At 47.3% G+C, this 15268-nt stretch overlaps 1 protein-coding gene across 6 annotated transcripts in view; it reads left to right on the top strand.

Moving 5' to 3' along the window:
- The window catches only part of DAG1 (dystroglycan 1), a 48851-nt gene that overhangs the window by 13262 nt on the left and 20321 nt on the right, over positions 1-15268 (top strand). For 3 of the 6 annotated variants that reach the window (XM_065933697.1, XM_065933696.1, XM_065933694.1), the window contains exon 2: positions 5641-5735. The exons of the other annotated variants lie outside the window; for them this stretch is intronic. The gene's annotated coding sequence lies outside the window, so the exon portion shown is untranslated. The remainder of the gene's footprint in view (positions 1-5640; positions 5736-15268) is intronic. 6 annotated transcript variants of the gene reach the window in all.

The raw sequence follows: 15268 nt of genomic DNA, 5'->3' as shown, positions 1-15268 counted from the left end.
AGCCACCAGGGAAGCCCAGTTTTAGTTTACTTCATCTTATTTATTTGATATATTTTTGACTTGGAAAAAACTTCACTAGTGTAAAAAATAAAAATGGAGAAAACAAGACCACCCTCCTCCAAAAAAAAGTAGAGCTTAGTAAGTTATAAGGTCAAGAAAAGAGCTTTATTTGTTCCCCCAGAGGCTTCCGGTGAGCTCCAATCCTGCCACAGCCTGCTCTTTCCTTTCCTTCCCAAGGTGACCCCCTCCTGTCCTTTTGTAGCCATTTCCTTACTTTTTTTTTTTAATGGTTTTATTCTCCCAAATGTCTGTCCTTAGGCACTGCAGTTTAATTTGTACATTTTTTGTTAATTGACATGTGTTTTAAGTTTCTTTATCTACACTTCCCCCTCTGTCCTGTTTCCTAGCGGTTACCTGCTGTAGAACCTGGGCCCTTAGACCTCTGGGATCTCTCCCAGTCCAGATTGAGCAATTGTGTCCCAGGGTGCAGGTCAGCACGCCCTTATCTGTGCTCAGTGTGAATCGGCAGCTGGATCTAAAGGCTCGATGGACCTCAGCCCTGGTCCTTCTGGCAAGGTGGAGGTGGTTTGGGCCTTTGCTTTCCTTTTGTTCCACATCTTGCTCATAGGCAGGGACCCGGAGCGCCACTTCTGTGGCAGGACAGTGGGGCCTGAGGAGAGGCCAGGCCAGCTCAGCCTCCCAGTGGCTCTGCCGTCCTTGTCAAACCAGTTTTCCCAGTACGGGTGTAACAGGTGTGGCAAGGGGAAAAGGCTGGATGTGTTCTCTGGTCTAATTCGTTGATGGGACTTCCCTGGTGGTCCAGTGGTTAAGAATCCGCCTGCCAGTGCAGGCGACATGGGTTCGATCCCTGGTCTGGGAAGATGTCACATGTCACAGGTCAGCTAAGCCCGTGCACCACAGAACTGCTGAGCCCCACGCCCTGGAACCCCCGAGCCGCAATGAGAGAACTCACCAAAACGAGAAGCCCGTGCACTGCAACTAGAGAAGAGCCTGCACTCAGGGACGAAGACCCAGCACAGCCAAAAATGAATGAATGAATAAATAAACACAAAACAAGAGTCGTGACTTTAAAAAACAACATAATTCACCGAGGTGGGTTCACAGAGGGCCCTCCCAGGCCCTCCCTCCTTCCTCCACACTGACCCTTCTCCCCAGTGCAGCGCCTCTGCCTTCTCCATGTAGGGTGCACTCAGCCCCAGTGGTCAGAGCTTAGAGAGCAGCCAGACTCCATAGTCTTTCGCCATATCTACGCCATCAGGCCAGGGAGGTTGGGAGGATAGTGGGACCCTTTTGTGAGCTCTGGTCGTGGCCTCGCCTGCTGGTCTCAAGCCCTGGGTGCAGAGACTCGCCTGACAGGATGGGGAGGTGTGTTGGCTGCCTGTGGTGTTGGCTGGCGGCTGGAGAGGGGACACATGGAGGGCCAAGATGAGTGTTGCTTCGGTGCGAGGGTAGCCTCAGGGTTCAGGCCCAGGGACTTGTCCACCAGTCCTGGCTTTCTTGTCTGAAGCCCACCCCAGCTTACCTCAAAATTTGATGGGCAGCCTGAACCAGGGTCGGAGAAGGCAATGGCACCCCCCTCCAGTACTCTTGCCTGGAAAATCCCATGGACGGAGGAGCCTGGTGGGCTGCAGTCCAGGGGGTCACTAAGTCAGACACGACTGAGCGGCTTCACTTTCACTTTACACTTTCACGCATTGGAGAAGGAAATGGCACCCCACTCCAGTGTTCTTGCCTGGAGAATCCCAGGGACGGGGGAGCCTGGTGGGCTGCTGTCTATGGGGTCGCACAGAGTCGGACACGACTGAAGTGACTTAGCAGCAGCAGCTGAGCCAGGGTCTGGTGTGGGGCAACTACGTGGTCACCTCAGCGCTGCTGCCGGGTCAGCTGTTGCCCTGAGGCCATGGAGGATCAGGGCTCTGCTCACGGCTGACCTATACCTGTGAGTGGGGTTGGCCAAAGAGTTTGTTCGGGTTTTTCCATACACTGTAATGGAAAATCCCATATGAGCTTTTTGGCCAACCCAGTATATAGCAAGCCCATTGTCCTTCAGGTGGGAACTGGCCCTGAGAAGAGGTGTCTTGTGATTGATGTACCAGAATTGATCTGCTTTCCCCCGCTACTATGACACTTACCACATACCTATGGTGGTTTCTCTGTGCTGTTAAGTCACACATTAAAAATTTCATTTATTTTTACACTTAAATACTTTCGAAGCCAGGTGCATTCAGATTTTTGCATCCTCTGTATGCATCAAGGTTGCTTAGGCCTAAGGAGACCGACCAGGTTTTGTTTCCTTGCCTTGAATCCAAGTTTTTTGAGGATTGTCCTTTAGGGAGGAGAATGTAAGGAATTCCAGAGTCAGGGAAGCGTGGGCTGTGTTGGTGGAAGGGCCGGAGAGGCTACTGGGCACTGTTCAGGAGCTGCCCAAAGGAGCTGATGTCAGCAGCGGGCATAGCGGGGAGGGGAGTGCTGAATTTCTTGTATTCGAGATCTGTACCATTACATTTAAGAATTGAATTCCTTAGAATTTGGTGAGGTCAAGACCACAGCTATGGCTGGTTGCTTAGGTGGTGAAGCAGGAGTTAAAGCCATGTTTTCTGGTGTTGGCTGCTCTGGTGTCCTTCACTCTTAGGAGTGAAGTCCTTGCTTTTACCTCAAGTGTTAACAAATGGCAGGTAGGTAGCAGACTCCAACCAAAATGATCCCGGGCCAGGGCAGAGTCATCTAATCTATTCCGTTATAGATGCTGTTTCTCTGAATCGCCTGCTGACTAGTAGTGTTTGATTTTTTTTTTTAATTGTTAGTATCAAAAATGGCTGAGGCAAAATTTACATGTAGCAATATGCATAAATCATAAATGTACATCCTGACACTTTTACATATGTATAGACCACTGAGATTAAGATATAGAATATTTCCAGTAGATTCTATCATGCCTTTACCCAATCAGCATCTCCCTAGAGGTAACCACTGTTCTGGCCTTGAGCCTAGTTTTGTTCCTCTTGACCTTTATTTCTTTGGCTGTGTTGGGTCTTAGTTGTGGCATGATTTTAGTTCCCCCATCAGGGGTCGAACTCAAGTCCCATGCATTGTAAGGTGAGTTCTAATTAACCACTGGACCACCAGTGAAGTGTCACACCGCTCTTGACCTTTATGTAAGTGGAATGGTATAGAACGTATATATGTACTTTGACGTGCCTGTCTTTTCTTGCTGAATGTTATCTGACATCTTTGTGGGTCTGTACAGCAGTTTGTTCTCTTTTGTTGTATAGTATTTCACATATGAATATACCACAGTTTACTGCTTTCTCTGTTGGTGGACATGTGGGTAGTCTTTAACTTTTCACTGTCGTGAATAATACTGATAAAAAGCCATTCTTTTCCATGGCTTCTAACACCTAAGAGTGATTTAGATATACTTCACATTTAAATTGCTGGGAATTTTCTTGGTATGCCTTTGTTGTGTTTTACTTTTGGTCTTGTGGAGAATTTCAAGTGCACTCAAAGACAGAGTAAGATGAATCCCATGGGCCTGTCACCAGCCCCAACATCCGTCAACTTCCATCCATCAATGGGCCGGTCTTGCGCATTCACACTCCCGACTGTTGTCCCCCTCCACCCCCCCGCCACATCTCAGACATCCAGTCATTTCATCCATCAGTAGTTTAATGTGAACCTGTAAAAGGCAATGGAACCACAACAGCTGCTGAAGGGCTTCCTGTTCCTCCCTATCCTCATGTCCTTCGCTAGGGGTTTGTATCGTGGTCCTCATGGTAGAGTGTGGTTCCCAGTTCCTCTTTACCCTTCATCTTGATCAAGTTGCCTGTGTCACCTGCTTTTCCGGCAGGTTTTGAACCGGGAGCCAGCATGGTGTAGAGCTGGGAAGGTCATCTTGGGGCTTTAGTGTGTCCGTCACTGTGATGGGCACCACCTTCTGTTGGATTAATTGTCATGTGTGCAAGTTAGGCTGATTCCGGGAGGAAGATGGGAATGGGCTGGTGAGTACTTCTTTTGTGCTCAGACACACAACTGCCCGTCCCAGATGGCTGCCCTGGCCTGGGACAGATGGTTCTTCCCCCAGTGCTGCTAGAGTCTGGAGGGTGTGAGCCCCAGGGCAGCTGGGCTCCAGCGTTCCTCTGAGACCTTGCCCCTAAGTTGAAAGACAGCAGGCCTCAAACTTAGGTTCAGTGACACGATTTAGAAAAGGTTAGTGTTTTTCAGAAAAGTGAAGCTACAGTGTGAAGATTAGACTTGGGAGCCCCCAAGTACCCTCTAGCGTCGCTCTCCTGTCCTCCCTGGGCTCAGCACTTGTGTTTGCGTCCCCGCTACCCTGAGCCCAGAGTTGTTCTGGGGTGGGCCCAGGAGGCACCTGGCCCAGGGCTGGCCCACAATAGGAGCAGAGAACACCACAGATACCTTATTACTGGGAGTAATTAGCTCGTAAATTTTCCATAGCAATTTTCCTCTGAGGTAGTCAAGTCTGACTAGAAAAACATAGCACCATGTTTTGATTCATTAGTCATCTGGACACTCACACCCCCCTGTTTTCACACTGGCTAACTATGAAGCACCATTACTCCCAGCTTGAATTTATGACACCCACTGCCCACTCTGCCCATTAATCCAGCAGTGTGAGAGGGGCAGGCTGTCTCATATTCTTTCAACCAGTCCCTCCCTCCTTCCTCTTCCATCTCATGTTATTAATGAAGGAGTTTAACAGTAACTCAGTTTTAGTGAAAGTAAGGGAAAAGTCACTCATATGTTTCAGTCGGAATGCACATTGAGGGGTATTTTGCCAGTCTCTAGCAGTTCTAAGGTACACAACCTTTGACCCAGCAATTCTACGTCTGGGATCTTATCCTCCAGTTTCTTGCCAGAAGCATGCATGTCTGAGAGGGAGAGAGCACCCTTCAGACCAGAAGACGCAGGATACTTGGACAGCAGTGCCACAGGCAGCAGTAGAGGGTGAGGAGATGGATCTGTTCACTCGGGCTGAGGTCTTCCGGTTCTAGCAAAGTGTAAAAAGTAATAGTTACGAGCTGTGTGATTCCATTTGAACTTTTAAGAATGAAATAAAAAGAGATGTCCTAGTTTAAATGTTTAGAGATGCGTTAAATGTGTCATTTGTGGAAAGCTGGTGAAGAAATCCAGCCTCATGTACGTATGTCATAGAATATTGGTGAAATCTGTTTCACCTCCATGTGAATACTTTTATTGCACTAAGTCCAAAGGACCTGACAGCTGATGGCATCATTGTAAGGCTTACTGTGTGTTCTTCTGTATCATGCCCGGGGATTGTTAGTGGGAAATCTGATACTGGGAAACTCTGGTTTCAGCCTGCCCAGAGCTTGTGTTTAGCTCTGGGGCCTCTGAACTTGGTGAAGATCTGGTCAGGGGTTTTTTCCCTCCAGGAGGGAAGGCTCCTGGGAAGGAAGGATGAAACTATTTTTAATCTTGAGCAAACATAGCCCAGTGTAGTAATTTCAGGCCCCAGTGTGACATTTTCTTCCATTATCATCCGAGTCACTTTTAAAATAAATAAACAAAGTCCTTTTTTGGTATACTTTGTAGTGTTTCTAGAGGGAAATGATTTTAAGATACTCCCATTTTGCCTTATAGAGGAGGACTTAAGGGCCTGGTGGGCTGTGTTTTGAATCACGTCGTCACGGAGCCTGGAGCCTGGAACGCTGGTGGACAGAGTGCAAGGGTGTGAGGTGAGTGGTAGGATGAGGGTTACTCAGGCCATCAGTGTTCACAGAGCTCATCTACTGACTTTACTTCACAACTGCTGATGAACATTGCTGCTTTGTCGGGGAGGCACAGAGGTCCCAGAGGAGAGGCAGACCTCGCCCCACCTTCCTTTCTCTTAGTGCTTCTTTTCATGTTGCATAGCTCAGACTTTTGTAACTCAAAATCTGGATACAACTTCAGAATTGCACAAAAATTGCTAGAGTGGTACAGGAAACTCCTAAATACGCTACCTTGAGTCACTCTTTGTTTCCGTTTTGCCTTTTTGCTTTGTCATTCTCTTTTCTCTCTATCTACATTTTTTTCTCCTGAACCATCAATGAGTGATTGGCAAACACCATGCTCCTTTACTCCTAAGTACCTAATCATGTCTTTCCTAAGAATAAGGATATTCTCTTACATGACCACGATATGTCTGTCAGTATGAGGAAATATCATACTGGTACAATGTCTAATCTGTTACTACATTCCATGTTGAGATTCCTCACTTGTTCCAACAGTGTCTTTGATAACCAGCCCCATGTGAGTAGGTACACAATGCTGGTTTGTCCTGATGATCAGCCCTGGCTGGGAAGGTACCTAACAGTTTTTTCCTCTGTAAAGTTGCGGTTTTTTCCTTTGCAATTAATAAGTAATTCGTGAGAGGATACTATGTAAATATCCTGTTCCTTATCAGACTTGGACCCTCTGCATGCAGTGATGCTTCTAAGACCATCATTCCTTCTGTATTGTCATCTCACTCAAAGAAGAGACTTCTCGCCTCCTTCACTTTTCTGTTCATTGCTTTGTGTATGTGATTTCACATTGATAACTTAGTGTGATATCACCCATTCTTGACATTTTCATTTTGAGGCCCAGATTGTCCCAGGTTTGGCTAGCAGGAACACAGAGGTTGGCTCCTGTGTTCTTTTGACATGTCTCCATCATGGTTGAGCACTTCCTGAATTTCCAGTGCAACAAGATGTTTCAGGTTCCTTTCCCCGGCCTGGTGTCAACCCTTTCCATAAGGAGCCTTGGTTTCTTTTAGTTAAAGTAGCGATTAGAAGCCAGGGTATGGATGCATATGGTACATATGTTTATTTACTGAAGTCTTTAAAATAAATCTAATTTTGTATTCAGTTACTTAATCATGTTGCAGTTCAATAAAGGCATTTCTTGAACTGAATAAAGGAGTTCCAGTTCTTGATTTTTGCTATAAGTGGAACAAGTGAACACATGACATTAACAGAGTGAGATGGGCTTTACCAACAAAATAAAAGGAAGGTTTCACTTGCTCCAAAATTATTTCTGCTTAACTATTACAGAAACTATTATTTCTGCAGAACCAGTGAGCTAATTTCTGAAGAGGAAAGATATACCTGAATATCAATGCCAGGGACCCTTGTTCTGGGCTGTGGACTGTCTGAACCCCAGCTCCACGAGGCTGTGTCCTTCACCCTCTTGTCAGAGCTTTGGAGTAATGGCAGTATCCATCAAGGCAGTGAAGCCCTTACGCCCTAGTGTTTCAGGTGGCCTTTGACATAGTTTCCCCCTGGTGGCTTCTGGTGTCGTGGGAAGACCTGGGGCTGGCCTGTGTTCCCCCTGTGCCATCGTTAAGACGATGTGAACAAATCAGATACAGCCCCTGGGCTGTCGCTGTTCTAAGGATTTAATAAAGAAGGGAAGGCATAGTGAAGGGTTAATTGGTTAATGGAGGACTGAGGTGGGTGGTTTCCCGAGTAGGCAGCATTAGGCTGGCAGCTCTGCCCTCTGCACTGCTGCGGCCTTTGGTAACCACTGACCTCTTCCCTGCCCCATCCCCAGAGGACCGCCACGTCTGAGGTTCTGCTGGGCGGGACCACTGCTTCCCTGTCGAGGTGCAGATGAAGTTAGAACATGTCCATCCTCCTTGAGAATGTTTCGGGCGTGATTCCTTTCAAGCCTGTTGTGCCCCATCCCATAATAATTGCTGTGCGCCGACCACTTACAGGCTCCAGTGCCCAGGCCCTCTGCTGGTCGCTGTGGGTCACCCCGCAGGATGTGAGCTACGGAGGAGTAACCAGCGCCGCCTGGTGCACCCCAGTCCCGCGTGAGGTGCTCACTGAGTCTCAGATGCCTGTTGAGGTTCAGGCCTCGTCGCTTTCCTGGCTCCATGGTCAGTGTCAAAATCACATACTTAATCGTCTGTAAAAGCAAAAGATAGCTGAGGTCCCTGGTCGCATTGCGGGTAAACCAAAAAAACATATGCACGCTTTAAATTGCTCTTGTTTGAACTAGCTGCGGTCGTTTACAGGGTGGACCCTCTCAGACACTGCTGCTCAAGTTTGCAGCTGCACTAATCTTTGGGGTCGGAGAGGTGGCAACTCTGGTGTCAAGAGCATGCTGGGTGACTTCCTGCTTCTTAGCCTTAGAGAGCTTGAGTGACTTGAGGTGTATGAGGAGTGTGAGTTTATCAAGAGAGCTTGAGTTGAAAACAAAAAAGCTGCTCTCTAGATAAATGCTCCTGATGACTGGTGAATTTACTCTTGTTCTTTGTCACAAAGAGGTTAGGATTTTCCTCTACTCATTTGCTGAATACAGCAGGCAGTGATCCTGGCAGAGGACTGGAAGGCTGCTCTCTCCCTTTGGATGAGAAGTATTTCCAAGGAGGTAGAGGCTCCGTTTGCTCCCTGTCCAGTTCTGAGTCACGTTGATGGTGAGACATCTACTTGGGTTGTAACAGTCAGTGAAATCCCAGAAAGAACCCTACAAGAGGCATCTAGAGAGTGAGGACTGTGATCTCTGTGGCCGTTTTCTCCGTGTACCAAAGTGTCTCCAGCCTAGCTTGCCATCTTAGGATAAACAGCTTGAGCAGGGTGTGGACGGCACTCTCTGGTTCCTGTTGGTTGTTGTTCTGACTGTCTTGTCTCGGCTTCGCCTACCGTACAGAAATCTTATCAAGGGATGACTAGGTTACGGGACATATGGAGAGGCAGAGACCAAGTCCTCTTTTATCAGTCAGGCTCTGCGGGGGCAGCTTGGGTCTGAGAAGATAGAAACAGAGCTCCATCTAGTTTACTCACACTTTCTCTTTTGCCGGTGACCTTTCTGCCTTCCTGTCTCCTTTTCTGACCAAGGACGTTCTGATGGGTGGGCTGCAGCTATCTCTGTGGTTCTTTGAGGGGCCAGTCTGTTAGAAGGACTGCGTTGCCATGAATCCCTCACAGTGTCTGCTTTATCCCTGTATAAGATAAATGCAAAGAGGTTCCTGACTGTTGATTAGCTCTGTTCTTAAGGCCACAGAACTTTTAAGGTTCACTGGATTTGGTGTACAATGAAAAGACATGAAATAAACTTGTTATTTACAGAAGAGGCAGTTAACTCCCAGCACAAATGATTTACCTAGAGCCTGGGAAGGGTGCAGGGTGTCTTCGTGCTCGCGTTAGAAGCCAGTTGAAGATCCTTGGGAAAAGAATGTGTGAAGAGTATCTGAAGAATGAAGCTATGGGCTGGTGGGAATCCACTCTTGCTTGATGGTGGCCTTGCTTGGAAATTTAGAAGATCTCAGCTCTTTTGGGAAGAAGAAAACAACACTTTCGTGCATCAGAAAAGCCTGGTCACTGCTGAAAAGTACAATACTTGGTAGCTGCTACTGTCTCCCCAGTACTTGGGAAGAGGTAAATTGTGTCTGCGCCCTTTTGATAAGACAGACGGTCCTCTGCATTTGTCCTCCCCTTATCTGTTTTTGCTTTTAATTTTGAATGGGTTCTAAAAGTCAGGAAGGAATTTCCAAATAATTACTACTGAGTGGACACCCACTTCTTCCTTTGTGCTCAGGGAGGGATCAAAGCCTGCAGAAAGAGGAGGTAGAAGCAGTGGGAGGTGAGGACAAGGGTATCTTCAAGGGTTTCTTCAGCTGTGTTCAACCCGGATATAAGTCCATTCCACTCCAGGCCTGATTCTGAGGTCACGCATGGCTTGACCTTTTTCTCAGCATTGGTCTTGTTCACTGCTTCAGTGCCTGGTCACAGAGGCACTGTGGCTTTCCAGTGCGGGGGTTCCCAGAGTCTGCAAGGCCGCCTTTGGGCTTTTTTGCTCCAGCCTTCAGCAGCATACCCCTAAAACCGACTGGAGAAGTTTGTGATTCTTTAGATTTTGTAGCTGTGGCAAGGTAGGTAGAAAGCCCAGTTGAACAGAGCCATATGTGGGAGGGAAGGAATTCTGCTAGCGAGAAAGTCTGAGCAAACAGAGCGGGTGCTAGTTCTGTCTTGTCATTTTGTAAACAAGGTTTGTTGATCTGGCCATTTCTGGTGTGATTGAAATGTTCTTGATGGTCGGGCCTTAAGAAGGAGGCCCCCAAAAAGATTATAGTCAAAAGCAAGTCATAGCTTTATTTTTTTTATAAATATTTATTTTTAATTGGAGGATAATTTGTTTACAATATTGTATTGGTTTCTGCCATGCATCGATATGACTCAGTCATTGGTATACATATGTCCCTTCCCTCTTGAACCTCTCTCCTACCTCCCACCCAGGTCATAGCTTTTAATGTTGAATGTTGTGTGTTTGCCTAGATAAACACCCAGAACAATGGCATCTTCCTGTGAGGGTGCAAGAGCTCTCAGTCCCAGGGGCTGAGCTGGGATTCCCCTGTCTGGCTACTGACGCCTGTATTGAGAGGTTGCTGGTGGGGTCAAAGGGGGCTGCGGGAATGGGGGACCTGAAGAGGGAGCTGGTAGTGGCTGGGGCCTCCCGGATATTTAATCTCACTCCTCTGTTCTGAAATCTGAGTAGCTAGTTAGGTCAGGAAGGCCAGCAGTCAACTATCTTTTTCTAACCTTAATTCACTGAAGCCTAATTAGCATGTTAGTTTTGAGTGAGGGTTTGTAGAACAATGGACGGAGAAGGCAATGGCACCCCACTCCAGTACTCTTGCCTGGAAAATCCCACGGACGGAGGAGCCTGTTGGGCTGCCGTCTATGAGGTCGCACAGAGTCAGACACGACTGAAGCGACTTAGCAGTAGCAGCAGCAGAACAATGGAAACAAATATCAGAAAGCTCAGCTTTTAACTTCAAAGTGTGAAGTGAAGTGAAAGTGGCTTAGTTGTGTCTAATTCACTCTTTGTGACCCCATGCACTATATAGTCCATGGAATTCTCCAGGCCAGAATACTGGAGTGGGTAGCCTTTCCCTTCTCCAGGGGATCTTCCCAACCCAGGGATCGAACCCAGGTCTCCCACATTGCTGGGGGATTCTTTACCAGCTGAGCCACAAGGAAAGCCCTTAAAGCATGAAGTCATGATTATTTGCTTTGCGCTTGGTGAATCATTCTGGGGATTCAGTGGAAACCCTGTCACTATACCCTGGTATCTGCTGAAGGCCTGCTTGGTGCTCGGTGCCAGTGAGGGAGAGAGCAGCAGAGCGTCTGTGGCCCCAGACCCCTCCAGGAGGGGGATCTCTGCTTCTCCCTTTCCTCTCTGGGCAGCCCTTGGCATCCAGCCTTGACCTGTCAGGTACCAGCCATCCTGCCCTTACAGTGTTATCCCAGCCCTACCTTTTTCCTGAGACGGGTGGGATAGCCAGAGGAAGTTTGGGGTATCATTGCAGCTTGTATTTTCTAGTAAGCACCTACTTGAAAAACACTTGTGTTTAGTTTATTGCCTCTTGTGTGTAATATATAAGTATTTCATTTATTACCTCTTATTAGTAATGTATGTAAATCTTAATTGACTATTTTTGTATGAAACTTGGAAAGACTGCATGCGTAGCAAATGAAGCCTCACACATAGCACAGGGTAGGTAGTCGGTAAACATGCACTGAAGTGTTAATTATTGTTGGGCTGTCTTGGGATAATTGTAATTTACTTTAATTGGGTCCTTGGATGCCACAAGGGTATGTGAATGGAGTAATTCATTTCTGCTTGTTTCTGCTGGGTCTGGCCACCCAGCTCTCACACTTCCTCCACTGCTTCCACCCCACCTGCAAAGAGTCCAGCTGCTGCACCAAACGGACAATTAGGCCTGGCCATTGTGCTTGGGCTCTCAGTTTATCCTTTTCCAGCCTTGGTGCCTTACCCAAGGGACTTTTATTTATTTTTTGGCTGCACCATACAACTTATGGGATCTTAGTTCCCCAACTAGGGATCGGACCCAGGCTCTCAACAGTGAGAGCGCAGAGCCCAAACTACTGGACTGCCAGGGAATTTGCCTGAGGCACTTTTAATCAATAATTAAAAGTTGATCTAAGTCTCCTAAATGTTTTTCCTAAAGTCTAATTGGTGTAACTCTTGAGTGATGTGGAGTTTCAAAAGATATTTATAATTGTAGTAAAATACATATAACAAAGTTTGCCACCTTAACCATTAAGTTTTTTAAAAATTGTGATAAACAACATAAAACTTAGCCATCCTAATTGTTTTCCGTGTGCAGTGAGTACTGAGGAATGTTTAACAGCAGCACATGGAGTTCAGTGGAGTGTAGAAGGAGCTGGTTTTTCCATGAGCTCTGTCACATAGGATGTTAAAGATCTACCCAGGTTTGAAATCACGGCCCAGTGGAGAAATGGCCGTTCGGCCCTGGCTTCTGAACCTTGCCTTTCTTCTCTTCCTCTGGGATGTGTTTGCACCTGAGTGGGTTTGTGCCCAGGTAGAAGACCTTTATTTCCTTCCTGCCTTTGTTGAGAAAACCACACCACCGTCAGCAGAAACCGCTGCCCTTCCTGGACCTCCGCTTTTGGTATCTGTGATCACTGAGCGTCTGCAAGAGTTCTCTGAGCGAGAAAGGCGTTCACATAGTGTTTCTGTTTGATAAAGGCTGTTGGGTAGTGCTTGCTTCTCACAGGTGGTCATTTTTTCCTCCCACACATTTTTTTACTTTTAAGTCTCTTGGTGTGTATGCGGCCCCGGACCCTTGGTGCATTCCCGAGCTCCTGCTGGTGTCTTTGCCAGGCCGCCCCCAAACCTCTGGTGATGCTCCCATGGCTCACAGGCCAGACAGGAACCTGCCTCATGGCAGGGGAACCTCTCCTGCCTCCTGCGCGCTGTGAACGATTTGAAGGTGACACCTTGCATCTTCAGCAGTGACTTGGCTCAGCGCCTTGCTTATCTGACGCTAAGGTGTGAAAAAGGCCTGTTTTAAACTCAGAGCAGAGAAATCTGCCCATCTTTTTGGTATTTAAAACCCAAGTAAACAGTGACTTCACACTATTGTTTTCCATTGTGTTGAGTACATCCTGTTGGCAGTCAGATTGAGCAGTTTTAAACTGGTTAACTCTCCAGGATTTTTAGATTAATAATAGACATTTAACGTTTACTTTTAACTTCTGAGTGTCTGGACAAAAGCCTTCTTGCTGGATGGAACCTAAGGTGGTTGTTTCAGTTAAGATTATTCCTTTTTACCATTTAAAATAAAGTCATGGAATGTTATTACTTTCCTTTTTTTTTTTTTGTTATTACTTTCATTTGGTTTTAAAAAGACAAATCTCATTTTCCTTACATGTCTTAATTGCCATGGTGAATGGTAGCAACTGGGCAGTGTAGCTCCTATTTTTAGGTAACTAACTTAGCTGTTGGAGATTCAGGGGTTCCTGCCAGTGGTAGAGTAGGCTGCCTCTGCCTCATTTTGTGTGGTTAATAATGGGCTGAATCCCACAACTTTTCCTTCATTCCTAGAAAGTAAAAACTAGTAGGGAGCCATCCTCTCAGAGATGTTAGTTAAGATATTTTAAAGTTTCATTCTCTGTGGGCTTTTCTGCATGTGAGGAAACATTGAGTTCATTATGAACTGTGTTAGTGCCATGAATGCATTTGTTCCTCGAGTTTTTGAGTGGAAAGTCTTTATTGCCTGAGCCGCCCCTGTGTCTGCGGTACTCGCAGGTCTGGGAGATAACCTTAGGGAAGCAGAACTGCTGCTTTCCTGGGGCTGGGATTCCAGAGGGAGTCCTCTGGTTCCCAGGGATCCAGGTGTGTCTGGACAGGGTCACAGGATGCTCTGCCCGCCCCCTCCACGTGCTTCATTTGCCTAGAGTTAGGGATTAGTGACAGGAGAGAGGCCAGAAATATTCATTCTGGTGAACTCTGCCTCCGGTGTCTGGGGTCCTGTCTGTCATTGAGTAATTGCTGTTGATTCTCTAGTTGTGTCCCTGCTGCCTGATGTGGTCAACTTGAAATGCACTTGCCTCCAAGGCAGATTGGACATATTTTGTTTCACAAAGGATACCACTTTGTAGACAACTGCTGAAAACTTGGCTTTGTATTTCTGCCCATCACTGGAGAGTCCCCAGCGTCACAGCTGGAGAAAGGAAGTGTGCCCATTTCCCACACTGTATGCCGTGGCTTGCTGAGCAGGCGTTTAGAGTGTTGGGCTTCATCCAGGCTCTGGGAAGGTCCCTCTTCACAGAGTTGGATTTTGCTGGGATCTGGAGCAGTGCTCAGCCCAGACTCGGTGGGGGACATTGCACTGGGACCTGGCACAGAGGAGTACATTACGCAAAGCCACTACCCATTTCTCAGCAGGAGAGCTTCGGCAGCCTCTATCAGCCAGACAGTGGTGAGTTTAGCCCAGACGTGTTCTTGGGCTACTGTTAGCATTTCCTGGTTCCAGAGGGTATCCTGTGAGTGTGCATGTGCAGTGTTGAAATGAGCAGCTGTGTCAGGGAGACTGGGGGACTCTGACCATAGTCTTTCTCTGGTTCCTGGGCACCTTCTCCTCCCACCATGTTCTGGCCACAGGCTCTGTGTGACCATGGTTGAGTGTTTACCTCTCTTTAGTCCTTGCTTCCGAAGAATGGGGAGGAGGATCTCTGTAGTGCCTCAACCTCTCGACGACCTACTATATGACTTTGTGTGTATCCCAGAGGGATGTCCTAATCCTGGTGTTTGGATCCAGCCTGACAAGTTCCTAGCACAGGGAGACTGACCCTTGTTTATAGGAAGCCAGTGGAGAAGGCAATGGCACCCCACTCCAGTACTCTGGCCTGGAAAATCCCATGGACAGAGGAGCCTGGTAGGCTGCAGTCCATGGGGTCACTAAGAGTCGGACATGACTGAGCGACTTCACTTTCATTTTTCACTTTCATGCATTGGAGAAGGAAATGGCAACCCACTCCAGTGTTCTTGCCTGGAGAATCCCAGGGACGGGGGAGCCTGGTGGGCTGCCGTCTATGGGGTCGCACAGAGTTGGACACGACTGAAGTGACTTAGCAGCAGCAGCAGCAGTGTCAGAACTATACAAGGCCGATTTTCAAGAAGACCTTTTCTTGAACAGAACATGTTCCCCAGAACATGGAAAACCAACACATAGCAGCAGTTGGAGCTGTGCCCTGGTCACTGCCCGCTTGCTAAATGCAGAACACTTAGTCATGCTCATGAACCAGATACCCTGTGTTGTCATATGTCCACAGATAGCAGACTGAGCTTATGTTCCTGCTAGGAAAGGGTGTGTCTTATACTGTCGGCTTGTTTTCACATAAGCTGAGAATGTTTAAATGGAGAATCTGATCGGAAAGGTAAAAGGTCGTCCGGATCTAATAAATAGAAAAGC

Source organism: Muntiacus reevesi, chromosome 4, assembly GCF_963930625.1.
Source record: "Muntiacus reevesi chromosome 4, mMunRee1.1, whole genome shotgun sequence".
NCBI classification, from domain to species: Eukaryota; Metazoa; Chordata; class Mammalia; order Artiodactyla; family Cervidae; genus Muntiacus; species Muntiacus reevesi.
This window is presented reverse-complemented; position numbering and strand designations above follow the sequence as displayed.